General features: G+C 47.5%; 1 protein-coding gene across 3 annotated transcripts in view; it reads left to right on the top strand.

Annotated features, from left to right (window-relative positions):
* The window catches only part of PISD (phosphatidylserine decarboxylase), a 38146-nt gene that overhangs the window by 12045 nt on the left and 8943 nt on the right, over positions 1-17158 (top strand). The window contains exon 1 of one of the 3 annotated variants that reach the window (XM_017642771.3): positions 16921-17153. The exons of the other annotated variants lie outside the window; for them this stretch is intronic. The gene's annotated coding sequence lies outside the window, so the exon portion shown is untranslated. Of the gene's footprint in view, positions 1-16920; positions 17154-17158 lie in introns of those variants that run through there. 3 annotated transcript variants of the gene reach the window in all.

Genomic DNA, 17158 nt, shown 5'->3' with positions numbered 1-17158 from the left:
TCCAACTCAGCTGAATCCAGTGGCCAGGGTGTCTGCATCCTAATGGCAAGTCCCAACTCTGTCGTCAGTAGCTGTGTGAGGTTGGACATGTCATCTTCTGCCTGGTCCTCTGTGTCTTCAAACTCAAAAACAGCAGGGTTGGATTGGAACACAGCTTTGAGATTCCTTCCAGTTCTAACATAGTTTAGGAATCTTTGTTGACATTGGCATTATGTACAGCATGTAGGCTTCCTTCCCAAATCCTGTTCTGAATTTTGGTTTTGACTGTCTTCCTCCAGCAGAATCCAGTGTAAGGATTCCACTTGATCCCCAGCAGTCCTGTAAAACTGTGATGTACAGATCCAGGTGTGGCTGGGGCCCTGAGAAGTATCTGTCCACAAGCCCATGTGTCTGCCTTTTGGCCTGTTAACACACCCTGGATTTGATAATAACCTGCTGTAGAACTAGAGAAAGAGAGGTTTGCTGTTTTCTGTATGTATTATGGTGGAGTGTGTGAGTCACACTTTTGAAGTATACTGTACTCTTTCCCTTGACATTGGTTGTTTCCTCTGAAAACCTATCCTTCTCCTTTAGATTAGTATATTTGTAAGACTGTGATCATATGACCTGACTCAAGTGTCAGACCGAAGCTGGCTTCTCTCTGATCTCAGGCTGACTCACCCTGTGATGAGCTCACATACTTTCAGGGAATCCCCACCATTTCAAAGAGAGTCCACACTTGGGAGAAATTTGCTACTTCTGAATTCATCAAGGACCGATGTCATTAGATTTTTGTTTTTAGCATCCACTGTTTGTATAATCAGGATTACTGCCATACATAAGTCAGTGCCTCAAAGATGATTGCTTGTTAAGAGGACTGGGTTGATCAGCCCCTGAGTTCTAGGGCCTGGACAGTGACAGGACACTAGAGCAGCCTGAGGTCTAAGCCCCTGTTGGTAATGAATGTGGCTGAAGTTAGATGCTGTTCTTTTGGTTGAGTCCATTGGCCACAAGAACACTCCTGGATTTCCAAGTAGGGCCCCAGCATTTCACTGTACAAAGAGGAAATAAGCTGGACTCAGAATAGCCGTTGTAAGGTCTCAGGGCAGCAGCAGTCTGGGAGAGGGAGAGTTCTGACCTGACAGCGGGGCCTGGGTCCTTGTCCTCCTGGCCCCACCTTCTCTCTGTCATCTCATCCAAAATGAGAGAGTACCCCAGTCTAGCTCATCACCGGAATTGCTGGGGAGCCTTAAAAATGATCGATTCTCTGGTCTCACCCCTGCAGATTTAGGAAGTTTGGGCAAGGCTCCAGATCTTTGTTTTGAGAAAGCCCCCTAGGTGATACTGATGACATACCCGACTTAGGAGCCGTGGCAGACGAGCTGTAGGAGTTCCATTTTCAAGTGGCAGATGAAGATTTCTGGTGGTGATTTTGTTGGAATGTAACCCCTTCACATTCCTGAGGCCAAGTCTGGCATCTCCAGAGCTGAGAACGAAGACAGTCCAGCAGTTACTACTGAGATGAGCCCCCTGGGGTCGGTGGCACAGTTGAGATGATTGGATGGTTTTATTTTCCCAAGTGGTATTTTCTGTATTTCCAGGAGAAAGACGTGGTGGAGGGGCAGTGGGGCCTTCCGCACACGTAGCATTCCTGTTAGCGCCTGTGGGTCAGGGTGCCAGCAGGGAGCCTCTGTCCCCCTCTCCTGTCTTGTACATTTCTCTTGTGCCAGGGAAACATCTGGTTATCCCTCAGTATCAAAACTCTTAAGAGCATGGTTATAATACCTAATGTTGAACAGCACCTCACAGTTTTTCTGAATCCTTTTAGTTACAAGTGGTCACTAATGTGGGCAGGGCAGATGTTAGGGCCATTTTACAAATGGCAAGCAGAAGGGGTTCCAGAACAGAGATCTGTTCATACCAAATCCCACACCCTCTGATTAATACCATGTTGCATAAGGTGCTCTTAGTGCAGAAGTACGACAGAGATCGTGACAGGTGGGGCGAGCTGCCTGCTCACCGTGGCTTGCTCCGTCCTTAAGGTGCATCTGTTCCTGAGGCTCTGACTGTTCGAAATGTGTAGTGGATCTGAAGTGACTCGAGTTGTCTGCGGTGATGTACGTGAGCGCACGTCAGGCCTCGCCCCTCCTGCAGAGCGCTCTTGAAGAATGATATGCCCCCATCTTCCCTTTATTTAAATAGCATTTCTTTTTGTAATAGTATAGAAGAGACCCTAACTCCCAAGTCCGCGCCACCTCACTGACTGCGAACTGTGTTCTGGGGTGTGAGGGAGGGCGCGACTCTCACAGAGGCCAGCAAGGAAGGAGCGGCGGCCGGGGCATAAGGAGATGTGAGCTCTGTGCGCCGTCAGTGCGTGACCCAGGCAAGTTGTTTTACCGCCCTGGGTTCACTATACATCTAAGAAAGTGTTTCTAAGATTTTGCCTGATTTAAGATTCATGTTCTTCTTACGGTAGGAAAAAAAATGCTCTTGCAATTGGCTGAGTAGAATTGAAACCTTGATGTCTTTGCTTTTGTGGGATTAAGGGAATTCTGTGACTGGCAACAACATAACCTGTTAAGGAGAGTGTTCTCAAGTCCCTGGCAGCTTCCAGAAGTGTCCAGCTTCCAGCTGCTGCATTTTTTTTCTTTCTTTCATATATGTGACATCACCTTCCCCAATGTGGAAATACCTTTGTCCTTTATCTAATTATAAAGTTCATTTTTAAAAAATTTTAGTTGATACACAATATTATATTGGTTTCAAGTATACAACATAGTGATTCAACAGTTACCTTCATTATTAAATGCTCACCCCCAACTAGTGTAGTTACTCTCTGTATGACAACACAGAAAGATACTGGAGTGTTATTGACTGTATTCTCTATGCTGTACTTTCTAAGTGTTCCTTTCTAAAAAGTCAGAAAGTGTTACAAAATATGAAGATGAAAACAATGATGACCCATAATCCCTCAACTCACAGGAAACCACAGTTAACATTTCAGTGAACATAGCCATTCCAGGCTTTTATCTTTGTTTAGAAATATGTATTATTAATTTAATTTTTAGTGAGGTGGTTTTTAGAAATTTAAATGAAATAATGATCATGTAAAAATCCAAGTAGCAAAGAAGGGTTTACATTAAAATGAGTCTCTACTCTCCTCCCCATCTACTAATTCCATTCTCACTCTCCAGAAGCAAGCAAGCATTTTTTTTTTAGTATCATTGATCTACAATTACATGAGGAATATTATGTTTACGATACTCGCCCCTTCACCAGCAAGCAAGCATTTTTAACTTTTCTTGTGTATCTTTCCAGAAAGTCTCTCCCTACTTAGATTTGTTGTTATTTATAGGTGATTTAATTTTTTTCCAGTTTTATTGAGAAATAATTGACATGCTTTACTGAATAAGGTGTACAGCATGATGGTTTGATTTACGTATATGGTAAAATGAACGATTATGACAGTAGGTTCAACTAATCACCATCCCCTCAGAGATAACAGAAAAGGAAGAGAGAGAGGGAAAAAGAAAAAAAAATGTCTCCTTGTGATGAGAATTCTTCAGGTTTCCATAAGCCTCCCTGTGCGCCACGGAGCAGTGTGGGCTCCCGCTGCCATGCTGGCATTGCCTCCCTGGGACCGGCTGGCTTCGGACCGGAAGTTTGTACCTTTGGACCGTCTTTTCCATTTCCTCCACCTCCTACCCTCCAGAGTGTGATCCCTTTTTCTATGGATTTAGTTTTCCCTTTTAATTCCTTATTTTTAGATTCCGCATACAAGAGAGATCATGCAGTATTTGTCTTTTTTGTACCTGGCTTATTTCACTTAGCATAATGCCTTCGAAGTCTATCAATTTTGTTACAGATGCTAGGATATCCTCATTTTTTTTTTTTTTTTTTTTTGAGAGGGCATCTCTCATATTTATTGATCAAATGGTTGTTAACAACAATAAAATTCAGTATAGGGGGGTCAATGCTCAATGTACAATCATTAATCCATCTCAAGCCTAATTCTCGTCAGTCTCCAATCTTCTGAAGCATAACGAACAAGTTCTTACATGGTGAACGAATTCTTACAGAGTGAATAAATTCTTACATGGTGAACAGTACAAGGGCAGTCATCACAGAAACTTTCGGTTTTGATCATGCAATATGACCTATAAACCATCAGGTCAAATATGAATATTCATTTGATTTTTGTACTTGATTTATATGTTGATCCCACATTTCTCCTATTATTATTATTATTTTTATTTTTAATAAAATGCTGAAGTGGTAGGTAGATGCAAGATAAAGGTAGAAAACATAGTTTAGTGCTGTAAGAAGGCAAATGTAGATGATCAGATGATCAGGTGTGTGCCTATGGACTAAGTATTAATCCAGGCTAGACAAGGGCAGCAAAACATCCACGGATGCAGAAGATTTCTCTCAAAACAGGGGGGGTGAGGTTCTGAGCCTCACCTCTGTTGATCAGGATATCCTCATTTTTTATGACTGAACAATATGTCCTTGTTTGTACATGTATGTACCACACACACTGCAACTTCTTTGTCCATTCCACCACCACTGGACTCTTAGGTTGTTTCCATGTTTTGGCCATCGTAAATAATGCTATGACTTTTTTAAGTCAACTTCACTGAGGTATTATTTACATACAATAAAACGCCCTTTTTAAACATACAATTCATTTTCTAATTGAATTATAGTTGACATACAATATTATATTAGCTTCAGGTGTACAACAGTGATTTGACATTGAGGTATATTATAAAATGAACACCATGATAGGTCTAGTCTCCATCTGTCACCATACAAAGCTATTACAGTATTATTGACTATATTCCCTATGCTGTATCTTTCATCCCTGCGACTTATTTTATTACTAAAGTGTTTATCTCTTACTCCCCTTCACCTGTTTTCCTCTCTCTTTGCCCTTCTTACCTGTCTCCCCTCTGGAAACCACCAGTTTGTTCTCTGTACTTATGCGTCCATTTATGTTTTGTTTGCTTGTTTTACTTTTTTAGATTCCACATGTTAGTGCAATCATCTGGTATTTGTCTATCTCTGTCTGATTTATTTAATTTAGCAATAATACCTTTTAGGTTAATTCCATGTTGCTGAAAATGACAGGTCTCGTTTTTATGGCTGAGTAATATTCCATTGAATATATGTATCACATTTTGTTTATTCATCTATTGAGGGATATTTCCTTCCATATCTTGACTATTGTAAATAACACTGCAGTGAATATAGTGCAAATATCTTTTTGAATTAGTGTTATCATTTTCTTTGGATAAATACCCACAAGTGGAATTGCTGCATGTATGGTATTTCTGTTTTTTTAAGTTTTTGAGGAGCCTCCATACTGTTTTCCATAGTGGCTGCTCCGATTTACATTCCCACCAGAGTGCGTGAGCATCGCATTTTCTTGGCATCCTAGCTGGCCCTTGTCGTGTCTTGAGGTATCTCATAATGAGGTGATGTCTCATTATGGTTTTGATTCGCATTTTCCTGATGATCAGTGAGTGATCTTGAGCATCTTCCCATGTGTCTGTTGGCTGTCTGTATGTCTTCTTTGGAAAAATGTCTATTCAGTTCCTCTGCCTGTTTTTTAATTGGATTATTTGTGATGTTGGTGTTGAGTTGTATGAATTCTTTATATATTTTAGATATTAACCCCTTACTGGATGTATCATTTGCAAATATCTTCTCCCATTTAGTAGGTGGCTTTTCGTTTCGTTAATGTTTCCCTTTGCTGTGCAACAGCTCAGTTTGAGGTGGCCCCGCCTGTTCATTTTTTTGCTTCTGTTACCCTTGTCTGAAGATACCGCCAAGACCAATGTCTAAGAGTTTACTGCCGGTGTTTTTTAGGAGTGTTATGGTTTCAGGTCTTATATTTAGGTCTTTAGTCCATTTTGAGTCTATTTTTACATACGATGCTAGAAAGTGTCCAGTTTTATTCTTTTGCATGCAGCTGTCCATTTTTCCCAGCGCCGTGTGGACAAGGCTGTCTTTTCCGTATCGTGCACTCCTGCCCCCTCTGTTGTAGGTTAGGTGACCATATGAACACGGGTTTGTTTCTGGGCTCTCTATTCTGTTCCATTGGTCTGTGTGTCGGTTCATTGGGTCTTCGTACATGTGTACACCTGTGTAATCCCTGCCACACTCATGGTAGAAAATATGTGTTCTTTTGTAGTCGGTATCCTCCATGGTTCCAGGCAATCCCTGTTCTGCTTTTTGTCACTGAATTACATGTCTCTTTTAAGAAATTTTATGTAAATGGAATGTACTCTGTTATATGTGGTTTATTTCACTGAGCATAATGTTAAGATCCATCCATGTTACTGCATATATTGGGACTTTGTTCCTTTTATTGTAGAGTGGTATTTCATCGGATGGATATACTACAAGTTATTTTTAATCCTTTATCTGTTGGTAGACATTTAGGTTGTTGGCAGCTTTTGACTGTTATATATATATAAAGTCTAATGAATATTTGTATATAAGTCTGTGTGGACATTTGTTTTCATTTGTCTCTGAATGCCTAAAAGTACAATTATTTGGTCATAGGTAAATATCTATTTAACTTAATAAGTCACTACCAGACTGTTCTGAAAGTAGTACCATTTTGTATTCTCCTTAGCAATATATGAGAGCTTCTGTGATCTTGCTTAATTTTCTTATTCTAGTACTTTTTGGTAGAAGTTTTCATTGTAGATACTCTATTTTTCATTTTAGAGGTTTTGCGTGTTTTATGTTCTCCATTTCTCTTCTTATATGCACTTTTTTCTTTAAATCCTTGAACACATTTTGCTTATTTATGTAACTTTCTCAAAGTTCTGACTTTGTCATCTTCTGTCATCTGGGTCTTTTTCTATTGACTGGGTTTTTTCCGCCTTGCTCGTTATGTTTTCTTGCTTCTTCACATATCTAGTGATTTTGATTCAATGCAGTACATTGTGAGTTTTACTTTGTTGAATGATGGATTTTGTTATTTTCCACCAAACAGTGTTAGATTTTATTCTAGCAGGTAGTTAACTTATTTGGGGATCACTTTGATCTTTTTTGGCTTGTTTTGAACCTCTGTTGGGATAAATTTATAGTAGCCTTTGCTCTGGACTGATTTAGTCTTGCTGCTATCTTAGGGCGTGGCCCTTCTCAGGTGTCTCCTAAATGCCCTGAGCATTCAGTGGCTGGCTGAACGCAGATGTGCCCTGGTCCTGTGTGAGCTCCGGGAATTGTTTGGCTTCAGCCCTCTGATTACTTGTGAGCCTCACAATATGCACGGCTTAGTAGTCAGCAAGAGACTCAGGGGAACCCCTCTGTAGATTTGTGGAGTTCTCCGCACAGCTCCCTCCTTTCTGGTTCTTTGCCTTAGAGAACTTAGCTCTTTATTGGTGCACAGTCATTTGGGTTTTGTTACAAACAAGCAGGACTCATTTCAGCAGGGATGCTTCATGGGGGTCTTTATTATTATTAAAGGCTTCTGAGACCAATTCCAGTGTGTGTGTTGGGGATTGGGGCGTTTCTCTACAACCAATCCTGACACTGTCTGCTGGGAGATATCATCACATTCCACAGGTTAAGGGCCCAAGTCCCACAAGACTGCCCTCCCCACTTCAGATGCCAATAGAAAGTCCAGCTTGTCACCTGAGCTTTTGACTGATTTGTTATAGATTGGAGGTTCCAATGATCCCCTCCTTGGGTTATAGGAGGTCTTGCTTAGTCTGCAAGGCCACACCCCCTTCCCCAACTTCACACACCAATCACAAGTGCAGGTGCATCTAACATCTGACTGGATGGCTATAAATCGGAGGTTCCCATGACCCACTTCTTGAGATCAATTAATTTGCTAGAGCTCATAGGCCTCAGAGAAACATTTTTCTTACTAGATTACCAGTTTTTTACAAAGGATGTGAATCAACAGCCGGATGAAGATATACAGAGGGTGAGGTACCAAAAAGAGGAGCTTCTGTCCTGGTGGAGTTTGGGCCCCAGCGTGTGTCATATGGAAGCTTTCTGTTTCCCCAGCCTGGAAGCTCCCTGAACCCTCTCCCTTGGGGTTTTTAATGAAGGCTTCATGACATAAACACGATTGATTAAACCATTGGCCACTACTGCTTGATTAGATGTCCAGCCCCTCTCCCCTCCCCAGAGGTCATGGGGTGGGACTGAAAGTTCCAACCCTCTATTCAGGGTTTGTTCCCCAACCTTAGGGGCTTTTCAAAAGTCAGTTCATTAACACAAATCTAGTCATGTTGGAAAGGGACTTATAAATACTACAAGACACTCATTTCACCTTTATGGCTCTAAAGTGATTTCAGGGACTACGGACAACAGACCAAATATAACAAAAAAGGCTTCCACTGCTGTTATCACTCAGGAAATTCCAAGTGTTTTGGAAGCTGTCAGCCAGGACTGAGACCAAACATATATGAAAAATATATTTTGGTCATTGGAATGACCAAATACATGTTTTTAGAAAGTACAATACCACACTTCCATACTGGAAATAACTGCTTATAAATGTCTCCACCCGTGTAGGCTCCTCTGCCCGTGTTGCGGCTAAGATGCCAGCTGCCCTTCTCCTGTACTTTGAGTTCAGGCAGGCCACAGCCACACCCTGCAGGCCTCCAGGAAGCCCTTCATGTGTTGCTGGTGATGTTGCTTTGCCCACTGGGAGGACAGGAGAGTTCAGAGGTCGTGCAGACATGACAGTGAGAACCTGTAATCCCTGGGGAGTGTGGCTAGAGGAGAGTGGCCTGGGGACCCTTCCTCACCTTGCTCCTCTTGCCCACTGTCGGTCCTCATCACCTCTGCCGTGTGTGCGTGTGTGCGTGTGTGTCTTCATGTTAGTCCATGAAGGCACACGTTGGACCACTGGAATTCCCTGCGTGATAAAGCAATAGAAGCATGTTTTGTTGCAATATTTGATCTTTTGTCCTCAGTTCCTGAAATCACTTCAAAGCCGTAAAGGCGAAATGGGTGTCTTGTTATAAGTCCCTTTCTGTCACAACTGGGTTCGTGTTAGGGAGGTAACTTTGGTCCCCCTGTCTGTGCCTTCTCATCACCTTCTCCCAGATCACTTTGGTGTCTGTTCCAATTAATGGCACCCTCTCTTCCTCTCCTCGCAGAAAGCGTTCCAAAGTATTTTGGTGATGTGTACTTACCCAGAGTCTCAGGGGTACTCCTCTCTCTCTGTTCTTTTTCTTTCTTTTTACTCTTGGTAAAAGATACTGTCTTTGCTCAGCCTGCTGTAACAAAATACCATATACTTGGGTGGTGTAAATAACAGCCATTTGTTTTCTCGCAGTTGGAGGCTGGGAAGTCCGAGATCAGGGTGGCGGCATGGTCAGATTCTGATGAGAGCCCTCTTCCCGGCTTGTAGACTGTGTCCTGACATGGCAGAGAGAGTCTCTTCTTACAAGGGCTAATCCCATTGTGAAGGCTCCACCCTCATGACCTCATGTACACCTAATCATCTCCCAGCAGCCCCATCTCCAGATACCATACCACATGGGGGGTCAGGGCTTCATCATATGAATTTGGGTGGGGGGGACACAGTGTAGTCCATAGCACATACATGATGTAAAATTTACCATTTTAACCACTTTGAAGTCTATAATTCAGTGGCAGTAAGTACATTCACAGTATCTTAAAAGCATTACCACTATCCATTTCTAGAACTTTCTTACCATCTCAAACAGGAAGTCTGAACCCATTAAACAACACTTCCTAGTCTCTTCTCCCGCGGCCCCTAGTGACCATTGCTGTACTTCTTTATGAATTTGCCTCTTCATATAAGTGGAATCATACAACATTTGTTCTTTTGTGTTTAGCTTATTTTACTTAGCATAATATTTTTCAGATTCATCCATAGTACAGCCTGTATTAGAGTTTCATTCCTTTTTAAGGCAGCATAATAGTCCATTGCATGGCTAGACCATATTTATCCGTTCATCTGTTGAGAGATACTGAGTTGTTTCCACTTCTGCTATTATGAATAGTGCAGATAAGAACATTGGTGTGTAAGTATCTGACTTGCAGCTTTCAGTTCTTCTGGGTATGTATGTAGGAGTAGAATTGCTGGCCAACATGGTCATTCTATGTTTAACTTTTTGAGGAGCTGCCAATTTTTCCAAGTGGCTGTATTGCTTTATACTCCCACTAGCAATGCACGAGGATTCCAGTTTCTCCACATTCTCACTAACACATTTTTTATAATGACCTTCCGAGTAGGTTTGAAGTAGTCATCTCTCTGTTGTGATTTGCATTCCCTAATGTTTAGTGATGTTGAGCATTTTTTCACATGCCTATTGGTTACTTTTGTATCTTCTTTGGAGAAATGTCTATTCACGTCCTTTGCCTATTTTTAATTTGGGTGGTTTGTTTTTTTTTGTATCTGAGCTGTAGGAGTTATGCTAGACTCTTATCAGATAAATGTATTTGCAAATGTTTTCTCCCATTCTATTGATTGTCTTCACTCAATAATATCTCTTAATGCACAAAAGTTGCTAATAAAGTCCAATTTATCTATTTTTTACTATTATTACCTGTGTTTTTAGTATCACATCTGAGAAATCATTGTCGAATTCAGTGTCATGTTTTCTTCTATGAGTTTTATAGTTTAGGTCTTCTGGTTAGGTCTTTGGTCCTCTAAGTTTTTATATGGTATAAATTAAAGGTCCAACTTATTCTTTGGCATGTGGCTATCCAGTTTTCCTAGCACTGCCCATTGAAAAGACTGTCCTTTTCCCATTGAATAAGAACATTCAAGGCACTGTTGTGGCAATCTTTTAAATGACAGAGATGATAGAAAACTATGATGTTAATGTTGGAAAACAGGGCGGACAGTCATGATTCCCACCCCTACTCACTAAATGACTGTGATCACGTAATTGTGGGCTTTATTTTTCATGCATTTACTGTCTTTGTCTCTATTTTTAATGGATATGCCTGTTTTGTGTCTTTCTTTTTTTTTTTTTAACCTTATATGTATTGCTATATATGGTGATTTGCAAGACTGCATGAAAGCATTTTAAGTGGCTCTACGACCACAGCCTGCTCTGGTGCACTGCTGGTTCTTGCCATTGTGAATAATTTTGTGGATCACGTCTTTGCACATGGGCCTTTTCCTCAGGGTGAACGACTAGGTGTAGAGTTGCTCTCTGAAGGGTATGGACACCTATGCAGTTTGTGGTGCTGGCTTCTGAAACTTTTGTACCCATTTGTAGTTGGCATGTTGTTGAGTATGTGAACCACACTGAATAGTAGCAAAAGTTGTCATGGAAGAACATGATTCCTTTCTTCTTGAATTCACTCATTCATTCAAGTCTTTGAGCTCCTTCTATATGCCAGGCCCTGTTGAGAGGCTGGGGATCCGATAGTGAGTAGAACCAGGGTTCCTGTCAGCAGAGAGTTTCCCTTATTTGTGGGTGACACAGATAAACAGATGACACATGGATGTGTCAAGTGGTTGAAGTGCCATGGAGTAAACTTAAACAGGTGAAGGGCACAGGTGTGCTGGGCTGGTGTAGAGCCAGGCTGGGACTGAGGTGGCAGGGAAGGAGGGCCTCCCTCACTGACATGGGAAAGAGACTGCAGGGGTGCAGGGCCAAGTCGGGGGCGTCTGAGGGGAGAGTGGCCGGGGCAGAGGCTTGAGGAGCAGCAAAGAACCCAGGTGTGTGGAGCTGCAGAGGGCAGAAAGGAAGGCTGGGGGCCACCGTCTCGCCGGGCCTGTCCTCTGAGTGAGGGCTGAGTCATTTGGGCTCTGATCGGGACACTCTGGCTGGGGCTGCTGTGGAGGTGGATGTAGGGGATCTGGCGGGGAGGCACAGGGCCTGTAGGGAGGTTCTGACTGTCTCCCAGCAGGAGTAGGTGGTAACTTGGGTCAGTGGGGGAGTGGTGGAAGTATAGGGAAGAGACTCGATTCTGAGCGCGTCTTGGCCGGACGAGTGGACGGGGTGCCCTCCAGGATTGGGTGGTGCCCTCCGGGGGAGAGAATGGAGAATTACTGACTTGTGACTTCTGACTGAGCACATGGAGGGGTGGGGCAGCTCCTTCCTGAGAGCTGGGGAGGAAACAGGGAGTGTCAAGACACTGGCACCTTAATATGGTCTGCAATTTGCCTTTCTTTAAATGTGAGTCCACTCCAAAGATTTTCACATGTGTATTCTCTGTTTATATTGGCTCAGGTATTTGTAAGTAACATTCAGACCAGGTGACAGGGAGCCAGGAATCCATGCTCCCCCGAAACAAGGCCCGCAGCCCTTGTCAGAGCACAAAGACACCTGCCTTAGAGCAGGGCTCCCGTAAAGCTCTGGCTCTTGGTCCAAGTGCCTGTTCCTTTGCGTCGCTCAGGACGGGCATTTGGCCTGGGGAGGAGGGCGGTGGACACAGGGGCCTGTGTGGAGAGCTGGCTTTGAGCAAACAGCACAGAGAGCATGGAAGGCAGCCGGTGTGCCTGGGGCCATCGTGTGCTCTTCGTTTGTATGGCAGGCATCGTGCCCTTTTGCTCCCTAAGTCAAAAAGGGAAAAAAAAAAGCTCCTTAATGAGAGGGTTGAAAAGTGTGTGCATGTGTGAACATAGAGTTACCAGGTGACACCGGATGCCAGGTGTGTGTGTGTGGGGGGGGGGATTGCATGGATGCACAGCATGGTGACTCAAAGTTTCTGAGGTGTCCTTTCTTCCTTGACTGGTGGTCTCGAGGGCAGAGGTGCATGTAGTGAAAAGCTGGCCCGGTGGGAGTGGTGGGCCTTGTGGGGAAGAGGAGTCCACGTGTGCTTCTCCTTCAGGCCTCAGAAGTGACCGCATGGCGATGGGAGGGCCTGTGGCCGCAGAGCTGCGGTGACAGCTGGCCTTCCCCAGCCCAGAGCTGGGCCCCCGGGGGCCGAGTACTCCCCACTGAGCAGACAGGAAGTGAGAGGTTGGGTCCTGAGTTCCCACGTGTGAGGCAGCAGCAGTGGGTGCCCAGCGCCCTCGGAGCAGGCCCAGCTTGCCCTGCCCCACCTCAGAGCAGGAGAGGCTCCGCATGAGGCAGGTGGTCTTGGGGTTTTCTCTGCAGTAATAAAATTTAGAAGCTTTTCTGTGGTTTAAAGCAGTCTTCCAATCCTCGTATTGTGAACACTTTTTAACAGTAGAAAGTTGACAGAATAGTTACCCACATACACACCCCTTGATTGAATATATGTTTTGTCGTATCTGCTCCATCACCATGTATATGTATTTCATTTTTCTCTGAACGACTTGAAGACACATTGCAGACATGAAGTCTCACCCCTAAATGTTTCAGTACGCACCTGAGCAGTGACCATGCAGTTCCGTTTTCATGTTGGCCTGGCCATCAGGGCTTGTGGCAGTGTCTGGGGTGTTTGGGAGCACGCGTATAGACGGACGGGCCTTTCATCAGAGCGCCTTGGCTTGTGTCCGTCCTCACTCCCTGCGTTAGCCCACTTCCTTATTTCTAGCCTCAGAATTTTAAAAAATGTGTTGTGCACCATCCCAGTTCCCGAAAAGGAATACAGACAGACCGGCCTGTCCGTTCTCCCGTGTCGCTGTGCCCTCATTCCTGCCCGCCCCCCGCCCCCAGAGCCCTGTCGGCCTGCGCTCCTCATGCTCCTCGATGCTACGGTGTCCTTGACCCTGGACAGTACTGAACACATTCTGCATATTTTTAAACTTGCTATAATTCTTTTTGGTCCTCATCTACAAACAGGCTGCTGTTAACTCCCTCATACAGTTAAATGAGGATAATGTATGTGTGAATTCCTGGTCCTGAGCTGGCAGGGAGTAGAGATTCAGTAAGGACTATTTTACTCTTAACCTAATAGGCGTTGAGAAAACAGTTGTGGCTGTTAAAATGGGCAAATAGTCAAGTTGGCAGGGAAGTGGATGCCCCCTCCCCCCACCTGCTCAGGTGCAGTTTACTTACAGTCCAGCTCGTCCTCTGAGAATCTTGGGCTCTTTCTAGGGCAGGAGAACATCTCTGAGGCCTCAGGGCTCCTCCTTCTTGGCACCTGTCAGGAACTGAGGCAGCCACTCCCCCGGTGGCTCAGGCTGTGTCGGAGTGTGGCCTGGCCCCCAACGCCCTCCTCCAGCCTTTGTGCCTTCCCTACCTTGTCCAGCCCAGGGACAGCTCTGTGCATGCACCCCCTAGGACGTGCCTCCCTCGTTTTGAGCAGCCAGTCTGTGGAACTGCAGAGGATATTGCAGAGAATAGACAAAGCCGAGTGCTGGGGCTGGGAGGAGGCCAGGGTGGCCGACTCGGACGCCTTCAGGGAGCTTTCTGCTGGGCTCAGAGTACTTTGTTGTTCTTTTTGCCATGCTCGGCCACCCGTCCCGGCCCCGGTGCCTGCCAGGAACTGCTCAGGGTCCCTGCATCGGCCAGTGGCATCAGATAAGTCATGCGAACCGGTGGGACTAAGACATACTTGGGAACACAGTGGGAATTTGGTAGGTCGGGAGAAGCTTCCAGATGAAGACATCGCCTAAGGGCACTTCACACTCGCTTCTGCTCCTTGCCCAGGGTTCTGTGGGGCTGATCATCTGCCCGCGGCTTCTCATGCCAGCGCCGAGACATCATCAGGGGCCTGGCCCCCAAGGAGTGAATTAGCAACATGCACCTGCCCCCCGTCCCACTGCTACCTTCTGTCCCCTGGCACATTTGAGCATGAAACCCACTTGGTATGAAGTTACAGTGGGTTCACTGCTGGGGAGGCCTATCTCAGGGGCTGATGGCCAAGTGGCCTGGGCCTGCAGAGCACCACAGTGGCGCTAGATGGCACCCCCACCCAGGGGCCTCCAAACAGGTGGGAAGACTGGAAATGAAAGACACAGCATAGCCAGAAGGGACCTCACTGAGGATGGGAAAGTAAATTTACCAAAGGGTTTTTTGTTTTTCCCAGAAATCTGGAATCCAGAAGGCATTTGCATTTCCTACATGAAACATATGTGGAGGTCATGTTAGAAGGCAGGAGGGCTATTCTCAGGGCAGACCCACAGGCTGGTTTATTTATGAGTTTTCTAACATTAATGTGCCAGAGAGGCCTGGAATGGTTATAAAGGAGCTCTCATCGATGTGGTGCAGCCCAGCCGGTCACTTTACAGAGGGAACATCGGTACCCCAGAGCCACTCAGCAAATGAGAACCTGGACTTTGACTCACAGACTTTTGTTTTCCCCCTCTGGTCTGGCTTGGGCCAGGCCTGGTCCGGAAGTATTGGGGGCTTTGGGGAAGTCAGAATGGTCTTCCAGAGCTTTTTGGTTTTGGGATTTAGTGTTTCTAGAGATCCGTGTCAGCATCTTCCTGTACCTTAACTCCTTTTAATCCCATCTCACATGGGATGTTTGCTTGGAGCTCTGAGGTGAGACGGGGTCTCAGGTTTCAGTGGGGCGCAGAGCGTGCTGTCGGCTCTGGCTAGGAGCCCACGTGGAAGGTATTTGCCAGCCCTGTGTGGAGCCCGAGCCTGGGCAGGAACTCGCAAGGCTCAGCCTGTTGCCTGTTCCTCCTGGGCATCATGGGTGTCGAATATCATGGAAGCCCGTGAGATGGGACCCTGCCCATCTTCTCCCCCGCCGTTGCTGCTGCCGCCTCCGTCCCAGGTCTGTAGCTTGCTGGGGCTGGGTCCACATAAGGACGGGGGTTCCAGGCTGCCGTGGCCCACCGTGCCCAGCTGCCCACATCCTCAGAAGCGCTATAGGCTCTCCCTTCCTCTTCTGAACACTGCTTTAGAAAGGAAATTCTTTGTGGGCAGGAGAACCTGGGGTTATATCCTCGTTCAGTGGCCAGCGCCTTGCAGCAACCCGAGTGAGGTGCGACGTCCACAGATGCTGATCAGACTCCTGGTGCCACCGCCTTTCTTTCCTTGAGTAGGGTTCCCTGTCAGATCCCCCTCCTCGCCTGAACCGTGTCAAACGGGTTCCTCCCTCTCCTTGTTGCCCGAGTGCTTTGGGGGGCGAGGGGTAGTGTGCTGACACGGCACCGGCCCGTCTGCACAGGGCTCTTGGTGTGTGGGGGCTGCGGCTGCCTGGGGCAGTGGGGCGGGGGGCGGGGGCAGCCTGCGCCTTTGTGGGTACGGGAAGGGCAGGGCAGGGGAAGGCGGCCGGAGGTGGCTTCCTGCGCAGTTCAGGCCCTCGAGGTCAGCGGCACCCCGAGCCGGCGTGGGTGTGGAGCGCGGAGGGGAAGCGAGGCCGCGGCCCAGGGAGCTCGGCCACGCGGAGGGCAGCCGCGCCCCGCTTCCCGCCTGGGCCGGCGGCGTCGGGGGCGGGATGGGGGGCGGCGGAGGGCGGGGCGCGGCGGGGTCGCCTCCTTCCTCCGCCCCGGGCGGCCTGAGTGGCTGGAGCCCGCGCCCCGCCCGCCCGCCGTCCCCAAGGCTTCCGCTGCGGCGCCTCCCCGGGAGTCCGGGGCCGCCGGCAGCCCGCGGGGCCCGAGCAGCTGCCGCTGAGCCGGTAAGCAAGCCGGGGGCCCGGGCCGGAGCCGCCCTGGAGGGCCCGGGCCTCTGAGCGCCCAGCCCGGTCCCCTGCCCCGCGTGGCGGGTCACCCGGCCGGCTGAGCTCACTTCCGCCGCGTCCTGCAGCGTCTCCTGCCCCGAAAGCTTCGGGGCTGCCGGGGCGGGGGGAGAGGACATCGGCCCCCAGGGCACCCGGAGGTGGTGCGCCTGCCTCCATGTCACCCCCGAGGGGGCGGGCAGGGAGTGACGGGCTGGCCTCCGCGGAGCCCCAGCCCCCTGGTGCGGGACGGTCGTTCTCCTCTCCCCCGGGAGGCTTGAGGGAGACCCCTGCCGCGCCCCCAGCCGCCCTCCCCCGCGCCCTTCTGGCTGCTTCCTCTTCTCCTGTCCAGGGTTCCCCAAGATGGCTCACCCAGCCCACAGGGAGAGGCCATTTTCCTGGGTCCCTGCTTCTGAAGTTCCATCTGCTTCTAGCCCTGGAGCGTGGGGGACCCTCTGTCCACAGGGAGAGCTTGCTGGGCACCCCTGCCCAGCCTTCCCCGCTGTGGCGGAGACTCAGACCGTCCAGGGCCGCCCCCCGCCCCCCACCGTGGTCGCGGGCCCCGTCGGACATCAGCTGGAACGTTCCATCCCACCGAGGGTGCCGGGGCCCTCGTCCTGGGCCGTGAGGCGTGGGTGGGGACTCGGCGGCACTCGGGTGTGAGCCCCCAGGACAGCGTGTCCTGACAGGTGAC

Source organism: Manis javanica, chromosome 15, assembly GCF_040802235.1.
Source record: "Manis javanica isolate MJ-LG chromosome 15, MJ_LKY, whole genome shotgun sequence".
NCBI classification, from domain to species: domain Eukaryota; kingdom Metazoa; phylum Chordata; class Mammalia; order Pholidota; family Manidae; genus Manis; species Manis javanica.
Note: the sequence above shows the minus strand (reverse complement) of the source record. Positions and strands in the feature narration are given on the sequence as shown.